The sequence below is a fragment of the Dipodomys spectabilis genome, unplaced genomic scaffold, assembly GCF_019054845.1.
Source record: "Dipodomys spectabilis isolate Male_0828 unplaced genomic scaffold, ASM1905484v1 ptg000215l, whole genome shotgun sequence".
In the NCBI taxonomy this organism is placed as follows: domain Eukaryota; kingdom Metazoa; phylum Chordata; class Mammalia; order Rodentia; family Heteromyidae; genus Dipodomys; species Dipodomys spectabilis.
In genome coordinates, this window is record NW_024870892.1 from 4,877,106 (window position 1) to 4,890,151 (window position 13,046).

The following is a 13,046-nucleotide window of genomic DNA, read 5'->3' on the forward strand; positions in this document are numbered from 1 at the left end:
ACCATCATGGCCTACTTTGAAGATGGATGGTTTGAGCTCAACATATACGAGGGGATCGTAAGTTCTGGACAGCCATGGCTAGTATTTATCAGTCACATTCTTTCTTAAGCCACTTACAGAATTGCCCTTTGGATTCCCAGAATGCTCCTGCCTCTGTTCTGCTCAGCCAGAATGAGAAGTAAGGATACGGAGTGGAAAATAACTCACAGTTCTAAACCTGTATTCTGTGGTGTTCCACAGCCTGTCTTCTGAACAGTTATTCTATATTTAAGCAGAAAACCTTTTTTTTTTTTCTTTCCTGGAATCCTAAGGGAGTTTGGGAAGATATGAGACCCATACAAAGATGGCTATTCATCAGCCATGCATCTGGGAGGGCTGCATTGAAGTTTTACTCAACATTTTCCTTGAGTTCAACATGAAGTTGTACTCATTGCTAAAGCATATCATGGTTGGAGCAGACCCCTTTGCCTCTGGTTCAATCACACTTCCTGTGCAGGTTTATTTTTTCATGCAAAGTACTAGTATGGGATTAAATTGGTCTATGTATTTATTTATTTCCAAACCTTGGGTAGAAGGTGGAAAGGAAGCTTCAGAGCTGACAGCAGAGTTCACGATCTTCTGCTGGGCTACACCACCCTCTATGGTCAGTCCCTGCCGACACTCCTGTGCTGAGCATCCACTACCTGTCTACGTGCAGTGAGAAGTTCTCTCTGAGTGCTGAGCTAAGTCCACTCACTACACTGTAGTTCTTTCTAGGCATAAGATATGTCAGAAAGTAAGGGGAAGAACCGTGTCACCCACAGCAAAATAAGAGAGACAGAGGAGAAATGTTTTCATTCACTTAAGAGATTGCAGTGGGGAAATATTTTTATACAGCTAAGGAGTCGTCTCTCCTCTGTATAGACGGGCTTGTGGCAGAAGCAGAGCAAGCGTACAGCTCAGCTGCTAAAACATCCCGGAGTGAACCAGCAAACATTGGCCTGTAAAGCAAGGAAACTCTTCAAACTTGGAAGAGATGACTGGAAAAGTAAAACAGGCTGTCAGTAAACATTTGAGAGCTGTTTTGCAACAAGCAGAGGAATACCTGGGACTATTGGTGCTTGGAGGGGAAGCAAGCTAAAAGTAAGGCACCCAGCTGCGGGGTACCAGGGGCATCACAATTGTGGTTTAAATGTGAAATCAGTAGATAGACAGAGAATCAATAGGTAACTGTAGGGGTGATATGAAGAAGAACTTTCTTGCTAAAATGAAGTAGAGCAATAAGACCAGTGATCTTCTGATAAATGGATAACTGACAGTCAGGATCTTGGTGGATTCCGGGGTTAGGATGTTGAGGGAAATGAATGGCTCCAATGTTCTCACATGTTTCTAGAAATTGCAGAGGGAGAAAACTGCACAAAGCTAAATCCTTTCATGGTGGCATAAGGCTGAACACTGATGGTTTGAAGGTGCTATGGGTTTTTCTGAAGTAAAGCAGGAAGGGATTAGTTGTCTGGTTCCATAAGAACAGCACAGTCTCCAGAGTTTGGAGCTCTCTGGCATAATGGCTTGGGCCTCTACTGTATAGAAAAGTATAGAAAAGGTTCTTTTAAGGGTATTTCCCTTCAGTTTTTTGATTAATAGTTGTAGGAAGTATTCTGAAGCTACCATCTAAACAAGGAGCTGGCTAAATTACAAAGTCAGCTAAGCAAGAACAACTTATTGGGATCATGATTTTCTCTTACCCCTCAAAGTATTGTTTTCCCCTAGAAAAATCCCTGAGATGCGTTTGGTAGACAATTTACACCCAAGGAAACTGGATTATAGAAGTATGACACCGATAGGAAGTGGAATTCATCTCTGGATGGGGCAGGACTTTTTCACTGTGAACTCTTATGCCTGGAGCTCACAACCGGTAGGAGCCTTCCCAGAGAAGAGGACAAGAGGAGGGCTGGTGCTTGGGGTCCTGAGGCAGGACCCCCTGAAAAAGAAGTCCTCCTGGTCATTAGCAGAGCCTCCTACTTCTGCAATGGGACTGAGGCTTACGGAGGTTGGAGCTGATGGCTGGCACAGCTGTCTGAGGAGCCCAGCGTGAGGCTTCGGTGCACATCGCTGATTCCCACCATGTCCTTTTGCTTTGTCTCCACATTCTGCTCATCACTTTATTTCAGAGTGCCAAATGGACTCTATCTCCACACAGAGGCTGCACAGACTGCCCAGTGCCCTGGGCAGATGTCCGGGGCCTCTCTACACTTGCTTGGACTTGGGGGAGAGGGGGGCGGTCCACTGCTGTAGGTCACAGCGGGGTGGGAAAGGACCAGCTATCCAAGCCTGTCCAAGAGAGTGGCGATGCTGAACTCATGTCTACACCTTTCAGGAAGACTGGATTTTGTCCTAGAAAATGGAGTGTTCCAGAACACCGGCTGTACAGCACACTCTCAGAGGCAGTCAGAAGGAGGCGGAGACAGGGGTGACGTGAACTGTGGTGCTGACAGACAGAGCCCCCAGTGCGCTGAGGTTGTCAGCCGGAGGCCAGCACCGGACATGACCGTGGGAAGGTCCAGGAGGTGCCGGCAGCATTGTGGACACGCTGGGGAGCGGCAGCACTCTCGGATAGGCTCTCGTGCCTGCCACGTTTGACAACAGCGCGTCTGTGGAGAACTTGCCCCCCAAATCAGGAAATTCTTAGGATTAACCATCTCCAAAAAAATCAGGTTCTTGTTACTTTTAGATACTTTCAGAGTTGCCTCCCTTCCCGTCATCTACGTAATGATTGGGCACTTGATGGTAGATGTCAATTGTAGATATAGGTTAGCCTGCCTGGGGGGAAAAATAGTATGGTGGCTATGGTTTATTATTATTTTTTAATTACCCAGAAAAGTGCCAGATATGCAAAAATGGTAGTCGCTGGGTATCAATGGCTCACTCCTGTACTTCTAGCTACTCAAGAGACTGAAATCCAGGAGATCAGAAAACAGAAGTTTGAAGCTAACCTGGGCAGAAAAGCCCATACAGCTCTATCTCCAAAATAACCAGCAAAAAGGTGGATAAGAGGTGTGATGCAAAAGGTGCAGGGCCAGCCTGTGTAAGCAAGATGAGTAAGGATGAGGCCCAGAGTTCACACTCTGATGCTGGTAACAATGGGGACTCTGCCTGCCATCTCAGGTTAAGAGTGTGTTTTTTCCTGGGCCCTATACATTATTCTTAAGGAGTTTCCTCTCTCCTCTGTCACATCTGTTGATACATTTTATTGGATCCATTTCTGTCCACTCTGTGGCTCCAGTGACCTGAGTTTGGCATGTGGGGGTGGAGATAATTGGCATTGGGAGCTTCGGTCAGCAAGAGCAACTGCCTCCGGCAGCTCTCTTGGGTGTCTAATGCATGTGGTTATAGCTGTAAGTGGGTGTGAAACTCAAAATAAAAGCCCACACTCATGCATCTGGATGTCTGTATTAGTGTCAATATCCAGTGAATGCACACTGCAAATTGAATGACAGCAGCCATCTATCCTGCAGGAAAAGCAAGAGGAAATAGCACTGTCTGAGGTTGAGTCAGGTCTGCAGGACCAGTTGCAGGGCTGGGCGGCTGAGCCCAGGCTCCTGCCGGGAGAGTCCAGGAGACACATGCCTGCAGAGCATCCTCACTTCCTTGTTACTTCCGCTGCACTTCCTGAAGTCCAAGGGATGGCTTCCTGCTTCCTGTCTGGGCCACTTTCCCCATCCTGTTACTACTCCTGGGCCATGCTTTTGCTCTTCAGAAGTTGCCTACATTTCCAAGTCTACCCAAACCCTTCCCAGCACCAGGCTGACTAGCTGTGGTACCTGCTGCCTTTAGAATCCCACGAGTGGTTCACACAGGAGACAGAATCTTCTGGAAATTTTGGGCTGGACTATTCCCAGCCTGTTAACCAGGGTGTGATCATATCAGGGCTCGCTACAGACACAAAACAAGTCCACCCCTTTGTGTTTTTCTGAGGAGAAAAGGGAAATCAGGAGTTTACCAGAGATTAAGTGCTCGCATTATGGCACAAAGCCGATATATCTACTCCTGTCCTGCTCATCCTCCTTTCTGATTTCTTTACTCTTCACCTCGCTTTGATGCTGTTCATCCTGCTCTATCTGCTGACCAGCCCAGCTGCTGAAATCACTCATTTCTTGCTGACTCCTTGCAATCATGCTTCCTTGCTTGGCTTCTTGCTGCCAGCGCCATGTCCTGATTTCCAGAGCGTGTTCTGCTCCGATCTCTGTGTGTCCTGCTCTCAGCCTTCCTGCATCTTGTTACATTGGTAGTTGCTGTCTTTTGTGTCTTTCTTTTCCTGGATGTTCCCAAAATGTTAGAGACTCTCAAATTTCTATTCTGGGTACCTGTCCACCCCTAGGATTCAATTCTTATCTTTAAAGTAGTAAAACACTAAGCCTCGCCTCCCCTCCCCTCCCACATACAGAGCTTCGCATCTTTGGAAATCTATTGTAATAGGACACTATCCTTCTGTTTGTAGTCTAGCCCTGCTTCAGGCCCCCATCCTGTATCTGACCTCATCGCAACACAGCCAGGGTCGTGAATAAGGACCGCAAGGGAAATAAACCCTATCTTGGGAAAGTCCTGACTGAGTCCTGAAACTCCCAGCTTTCCCCCTTCTTTAGCTCATGAGTCATGCTTTCCCTCATGACGTTTGTCCGCTGGATCCTATCCAAAATGTTCACCCACCCCAGAAGTGTGACCTTCCCCCCTGTAGTAAAACCTCCCCAATTACAAAAGCAAGAAATACATAGTAGCTTAAAGAACGCGCTGTTCAAGAAAATACCGTCATGAATGAAAACTCTAATTTCTGGAATTCATCATCGCTAATACTGGAATTGGTGGCAGTTGTGGGAGGAGCTGTTTCTGGGCCGCAGTTGATTGGTTTACAAGGATGAGGCTCTCTCATGTATTCTCAGGGTCAAGCTGAGATAACCTGCATAATGACACTGAGATCTACCTACGTTACATACCGTAGCTTAGCGTTTGGCCTCTGGTTTTCAGCACATTGTTCGGAGCATATAGCCTCATGCTCACTACTGTGACCTTGCATGTGTACATGCCTACATTTATTAGTATTAGATATACAACATACCAGCTAGTAAAAAATACTAAGACATTTCTGTTCATGCATTGGCAGTACTCAAAAATAACAATTTGCCTCCGTGTCACACATGTTTCTGAGCTGGAATAAGCTCTTTGTTGCATTTGTACTTATTCCAATTGAAAATTTAAAATCACTACAAATCAGTAGCCATGACAAAGATCCAGGGCTTGTGGTGTGAGTCGTGATAACGGTGTTTTAGATACACAGGTCAGAAATTAAATGTGAACTCGGCAGGGCAGTTCTAGCCAGTAAACCTGGTTAATGAGGAGGTGGAGATGATGCTTCTAGGCTGGCCTGGGCATCTGGAAGACTTCGCGTCATTCAATGGCTGAGGAATGGCACAGGTCTGTCCCATGTCTCCAGCCATTCAGGGAAGCACCAGTGGGAGAAAGCAGGCCAGGCCAGGCCTGACAGACAGAGAGATCCTGCCTCAAAATAACCATGTAAAGAGGGGCTAGAAGCTGAGCTCCCCCATAGAATGCCTGCCTAGCAAGTTGAAGGCTTTGAGTTCAATCCCCAAACTCTATCTATCTATCTATCTGACTACATATATTTATATAATTTGGGCTAAAAACCAGAGAAGACATTAACATTTAAAACATCATCTCCATGTAAATATGGCAATATCCACAGCTAATAAGTCTTCTGTATGATTCCGTATTGGAAATGAACAGTTTACTGAATAAAAACAAATGAAAATAGAATAAAGCAAATGCTCCAATTTCATATTAAAGTGAGAAGGTTCAGAGAACATTTAAACTTAAATATTGATGAACTAATGCAGAGAGGGACCATCCACTGTGAAAATGGATTTTAAAATACCCACTCTAAAATGAAAATAACAATATGATCTTGTCCATTAGCCTCCCATTGTTAGAGGCACTAAGAACCAAATGCAAAGAGCCATCGTTTCTCCCTAAATTCAGTTCTGAATTCACAGCACCCTAGGGAACACTGGAAGGCTCTTCAGATGGCCAGATTCTGCTTTATTATCTTATCACAAAATGCCTTCTCTCTGTCACTGATAGTGTCTGGACCTAGAATGGAGCCATTCCTTACATGTGAAATAATAAACAAAGCAAACAAAACCTTTTGAGTGGCATACATGAACTTTTCTAAATTGCACCCTTTGGGTTGAACTTCCTAAAGGAAGCCTCTGACCCAAAAGTGCAGGGCTTCCCTGTAGAGGCTTCTAGAAGTGAAGCACACACTGTCTCCTAAGCCACAGTGTCCTGAGGACAGAGATCCCACGGGAGAGGTGGCAGGGTGGAAATCTCAGAAAGGGAAGTGGTGTTGATATCATCATGGAAAGAAGTCAGAGACTACTGTGAAAATAGAGTTTGATTTTCATCTTTAGAACTGAAGAAACTCTTGATTATTTAATAGCAGTTTGAGCCAGAAAGTACCTTTTGCATTTTTAATGTAAGAATAAAAATAATGTTAATTATATATTTGTTAGAATGTGCAAATACTTTGCTAGTAATTGCATTTTTATTACCATGGAAAATTACTCAATAACTCATTACCTTTTACATAATACAGATAGAAGGAATCTCTCAATGCAGATTCCAATTCATCGTGGGGTAACCTGTGGGCAATACAATACAAGATCCCCATGCCCAAATCTCAGGAACCTGAGAAATTCCAAATGGATTCCCTGACTCTTGCTGGTCACTGTTTATCAGTGGCAACAGAAATAGTGCCCATGGCCAATAGATCATAATGCATCTTACAAAGGAACAAGAGGAACAAAAGAAGATGATAAAACAGAAACTGTTGATAAAAGTATTTCAGTAAAATGGATTTAACGTACAGACTGGAAAACACAACACATCAGAACATCATAGAACATGCTTGGAGGTTCTACACGATCATTACGAGCTGTCTGTCCTATCCTCTTAAAGTTAAAACTCGCATTACTCTCCACCTCTCTTCTACTTTATAAACATAGGTATTGAATACTCCCACTTAGAGTGCCACTGTATATAAAATTTTCCCAGTAAGAAAATTACTAGAAAGAATGAAAATCATCCATCTTCAGTTACAATGCCAGTCACACCAATGCCCAAAACTCCTGCTAAGTCTGCTGAGTCCTAAATCATCTGACCCACCAAGTCCTGAACCATCTGATGGCCAACTCCCTCAGCATCCGAACTGTTGAGCCCTGTATGACCTGTGACACCTGCATTTTGTTGCCTTAACTTGACAACAAAAATGTTCAGATAGTTTTCTACCTAGTAGGCTTCAGGAGAAACACTATTTCTGTAGGGTCCTTGTCTCCAGATTGTGTCTCGACTACTCACAGGTTTGAATGCCACATACTGCTAAAACTTAAGACACAGAGGGTGTACAACTCCTGAGGAAAATAATGAGCTAAATATTATGTCCATGGAAAGACTTTTCCCCCTTCCTTTTAAAATGATTATCTTTAAGTAGTTGTATAAGGGAGTTACTACTTAATAATTCAGTTTATTAATATAATATCTCGATCAATGTTACACCTTCAACATTCTCACCCACCTTCCCCTACTCTCCCCCTCTTCCCTTCCTCTTAATTTTGTAGGATATACATTGGATTCCTGCATTTCCCCCTTCTTTTCCTCTTCATGAGTCTACCCTTTTCCCTATGACCCTATCCAAACCACGGAAGCAAATTCCTACCTTATGGTTAAATAACGTCAACAATTTCTCCAAGTTAGATGTCTTGCAATTTATTTTTCTGAAATATTTTCTCCTTTCCAAAACTCAAGACTTGTGCAGAACTGGTAGACAAAAGAGACGGCAGTTTCACAGACATGAGTGACATTAAATGAAAAAAAATAAGGAATGGAGAGTTAAGCATGTTTCCAGTGAGAAAGCTTCCAGCATTTATTCCAGTTAGCAACATCAACCTTAAGGATCTTAGCAGGATAAAATGACTATATATATGTCAGGAAAAATATGAACTGTAATCAGTTCTAACAAATCATCGCTAATGACAGTACTGGCTAACACCCATATTTCAAAAGATGGGCTCTTTTTTCACCTGTAACCCCCAAAGAAGCCATCTAATAAAATCAACTTTATATGAATTTGTTCATCCATCAACATTTACTGAGTACCTCTCATGTGAAGAGTCTAAGCAAGATACAATGGTAAAAAGAATGGTACTTTATTAAGCAATTTGCATCTATTGGTTCATGTTGAGAAACTAGCATCGACATTGGTTAATCTGCATCTAGTCTGTGTGTACTGGTTAACTGGTGAACGAATTAACTACGATCTAGTGTGGCATAGTAAGACAAAAAATCCCATAACAAAAGAGAATGAGGCAGGTTGGAATGAAGGTCGATAGATCAATGACAGCAGGTAGACCAGTGGTCTTCTAAACTTTTAGCATTCTGTGTCCAAAAGATAGAAAGACAAGAAGAACTCAGCGTTGGGAAGTTAGCAGGCTTGGAAAGGAGCGCGTAGCTCGGTGGGTCCAAGCATGGTAACCTCTACTCTGTCGTATACTCCAGTCCTCGTGAGTTCTCGCTCCTGTTCTTTTGGAAGAGCACCAAGCGCAGCATGGGGAAGGGGCTTGCAGACTCGTGGGGTACTACTGTCCAGCCACACGCCAAGCCCTCCATTTCAGATATTGATGTCTCTTCTGGAAATTGATTACCTCCCCTGGCCTGCGCCAAGCAGCTTCATAGAACTTACATCATGAGAGCGATTTACAGAATTAAAAAAAAAAGTTTGGCTTTGAGTTCCCAGCATACTATTTAAATGAGAGAGAGAGAGAGAGAGAGAGAGAGAGAGAGATCTCAGATAAAACAGAAGCCATAAAACAGAAGACACAACCTCCTTCCCCAGAAGCATTTTGAATTATAGTAACGGACCCGGTGAGCAAATTCATTTTAGATTTCAGTTAAAGCTTTATGAAGGAATACATCACGGGAAATACATGCGAATGTGAAATCAATACTGATCTCCATGGCGAGGGCTGCGTGCTGGAGGGGACGGGCACCCCGGGGTGTGTGTTGTCTCCCTGAACACGAGGAGATCTTCATCATGTCAGCCCCGAGAGAAAGAGACCGCACAGGCTCATTTCTCATGCCAGGGGACCGGCTACACCTGCCGCATAATTAGGTACTCAAAATCGGTGTGGATTTTCAAAGTGCTTGATCTGATTGTCATTATGCATCGGGGATGTCTGGGGCCCTGTGGCTCGGCTCACTTCACAGCCCAGTTCAAGAGTGCAGGCCTGGAGTCCGTGGGAGACTCGGGGTGGTTGGGGATTGGGAGGGCAGCTTGTTTACCAAGAGAGAGGGCCACTCACCATGACCCATGGCAGAGTCTGTACTTCCAGCCCTGGGATTAAATCAATTTCCCTCTCCACGCCCTGACTCTGGGAGCAGAGGTCATTAAGAAGGCAGTTAAGTGCTTAATTGGGTTCTGAAGGAGATTTCTCCATTAACATTAATTAAAGTCTCCCTGAGCTCTAGAGAGCTCATCTGCCAGGTAGGGGTTTCCTGGTTCACCGTCTTCCCAGGGCTGCCTCCACAGAACTCAGTGTCTTTGTTGTTTGGTTTGGGTACATAGGAAAAAGAAGTGTAGAACAAGGCAGATGACTTTATCGCTGGTCAGTTGGTTAGCCTCAATGTCCCTTTTGCTGCCTGTAATGCTATTATTATTAGTACATTTACTCATATTCACCTTCATTCTCTCTTTTTCTTGTCAAGATGTACAAAACAGTAGAATTGTATTGGAAATGTACAAACTTTATAATGTTATGTGTGGCTTTCTCAGGGAGTTGGAGAGGCATACAAAGAAGGTATGACTCACAAGAATGGAGAAAAAGAAAAAAGGAGGTAGAGAAGAAGGAAGAGAGAGACAGCAGAGGAAACAGTGTAAAAATGAGTGCTGCCAAAGACAGCTTGATGTAGACATTGACAAATCAAACCCAGCAGTCAGAGGTCCAGATTCAAGGCCCTGCTTCTTACTAAGGAAAAGCAAAGTGTCCCTGGACTTGACACAGAAAGTTAGTAATATAATTTTGCTTAAAAAAATCACTTAGGATGAGGTAAAGTCGGAAATCAAGGCAAAAAGCTATGTGTTGGGCGCCCAGATCTTTAAATAAAAGGTCAGCATTGAACAGCTACTTGCCTATTTTGCTCTGTGGTTGCTATAAAACAAATCACTAAGGCCACTCTGTGAGTGATCCACAAGGTGGCGCTCTTAATTGTTCATGCGCTTGTTCTGCTGCTATGAATCACGGGGATATTTGAGTGGCTTTCTCTTCCAATTGGGAATAAAAATGCCTTAACAGGAAAAAAGTCCTACAGGAACACATCCATGTTTCATACTTTTCCCCTCTTACAATTCCACCTCCGTGTCAACCACATTTTGTTAACTGTTGGGCTTTCCCTCAAAGCCTTCTTCGGAGTTTAAGATCTGAATCTTAAAGGAAAAACAAAACAACACAACACAGTGCTAAGGTATGGAAACGATGGTGGTTTTTTTTCTCCGAGGGTGGTTATGTTTTGGTGTGTGTGATTTTGAGGATCAGAACGGATCTGTGCATTTGAGATGGATGACTGCAGACAGCATTCCCACAGCTGGGACGTTTCATCTCAGGAAAGTAGTCCAGCATTTTAAAATGCTTTTAGTTTTAAATATTCCTAATAATAGACTTCAAAATGGCCAGATGACAAAGAAATGTGTTGAAACTCCTAAAAAAAGGTAGGGCATTTATAATAAGCCAACCTTGATCAAGCTCCTGAGTCTAAATTTGGGCACACAAATTAGGTCTGGAAAGAATGGAGACATGATACACATCAGTCCTGCAAATCACAGCAATTTCCTCCTTCCAAGTCACTATTACGTAAGCACTGGGAAATAAAGCCAAGATAATAAAGGGCAGGCCTGATTATTCGTACCACGGGGCCTGGCTTCAAGATTAAAGCTCGGGCCAGTAAGCAGTTCAAAGGCGGGAGAACAATGGAGCTAATCAGGAGGCTGTCCGGAGAGGCCAAGGCTGTTTCTGGGTAGAGATGCCCAGTCACCACCTATTGTCCTGGGGATTAGAAAGGACTAGATATTTCAAATATGGAAGAACAGAGAAACCAGGGTGTTATTCTCTGGTTTCCTTTTATTTGTAAGGCTTCGTGCTAGTTCACCAAGAACATCCAAGAGGCCCACAAATCAAATGCACAGGTATATGGTCCCAAGCACAATTCCTCTGAACTAGCCCTTAAGGAACTGAACCAGATGGACTGTCCTCAGCATGCCTCTCTCTGGTCTCCTAGCCTCTCTCTGGAAAGTGTGCTATGTTCAAAAGGAAGCTCTTATATTTCTTGCAGCTTAGGGTTGAGATAAAGCAACCAAAATAGTTGAGATGAAAACAGATCTGCTTCAAGTCAGAGTTTGGAAACCTTGCGTGTGGTTAAAAACAAAACAGGGAGGCCTCCCAGGTCACCATTTGAACCTCATATCAGCAAGGCTGCAGAGCAGAAAGAACTCTGCAAAGAAAGATACAGAGCGGAGAGTGACATGATCACAAAGAGAGAAGCCAACCAAGACGACAGCCAGACAAGAGCCCAGAATGGTCTCTTGCCACAGGAGCTTTTCCTGGTAAAGAAACAAGATAGAAGGGGACGGGTTGCATTTGGAAACATAAACGAACCAGTTGATAGAAAATACCAAGGTGTCACCTTCAATCATGTGGGCCTACTGGTTCTCAATCCATTTTAATCTGCCCAAGATCCTGGAGCTGAGGAAGCTCTTTGAGCATTGAAATAGATACTAGAGGAAAACCCCTCTGCAATAGATCACTGCAGCCCAGATTTGGGGGAACAAGAAGTACAAAAATAGATGTAAGTGGTTTGCTTACGGAGTTCCAAAGACTTATTTCTGTCTGCCTCTGTCGCATGTTACATAAGCCCATCTTCTGCAGGAAGAGCTGAGCAACAATCAATACTAGCTAAATTGAATTCGGGGCCAGGACAGCTACATTTCCCACCCAAGGCCACAGTGAGAGTGGGAAAATCTGAAAATGAGAGGCAGACTGAAGTCTCTTTATTCCCAAGATTAATGATGAAGTAACGCAGTCAGCAATAATTTTATCCCTTTATATTAAAATATAATTTATTATTTGTGAGAAACTATAGAATCAGTCTTACTTTTAGAAACTGCTTTCATACCTGACTTCTTACCCAGTGGGAAAAAAAATCATTTCTTCATTTTTTCTCCTTTGTCTAAAATTTTGTCTTTTTCTTAAAAGACATGTGTTGGAGCTGGGAAGGTGGCTCAGTGGTAGAGCGCTTGCCTTGCATGCATGAGGCCCTGGGTTCGATTTCTCAGCACCATATAAACAGAAAAGAAAAAAGCCGGAAGTGGCGCTATGGCTCAAGTGGTAGAGCGATAGCCTTGAGCTGAAGAGCTGAGGGACAGCGCCCAGGCCCAGAGTTCAAACCCCACGACCTGACCCCCCCCCCCCAAAAGAGTACATGTGTTATAAAGTTCAAGTAAACCACGTTAAGTAAAGCATTCATAAAAAGAACAGAACATTAAGCATGCATAAAACATAACTAACTTGACTTTTAAAAGATATTCTTCATCCTCAAACTCAAATGGCAAAAAATATAGTCTCATTAATAGCCACATCGATGTGAAAAATGAAACAGGAAGAGTATAGATTATATAACATTATTATCTGGGATTCCACATTGGCTTATTTTGTTACAGCATTGCTTTTATTAAGTTATTACGTGCATAATCACATTACTATACAAATTATGTGAAACACAGAACAGCACTAGAAATCAAGTACTGTACTGTTGGAAATTATTGCATTTCCCAGTAAGCCTTACTAAATACACGTTATCACATTCAGAGTTGCAAACAAAAATGAAACATTCCTGCAGATAATGTATTTTAAGTAGAGTTGGTACAATTAAACAGGGTTTTGCGGCTGCTG

The 13,046-nt window shown here is 43.3% G+C and overlaps 1 protein-coding gene across 2 annotated transcripts in view; it reads right to left on the reverse strand.

Annotated features, from left to right (window-relative positions):
- Nalf1 (NALCN channel auxiliary factor 1) overlaps nt 1-13,046 on the reverse strand; it is a 452,827-nt gene that overhangs the window by 19,269 nt on the left and 420,512 nt on the right. The window lies entirely within an intron of this gene.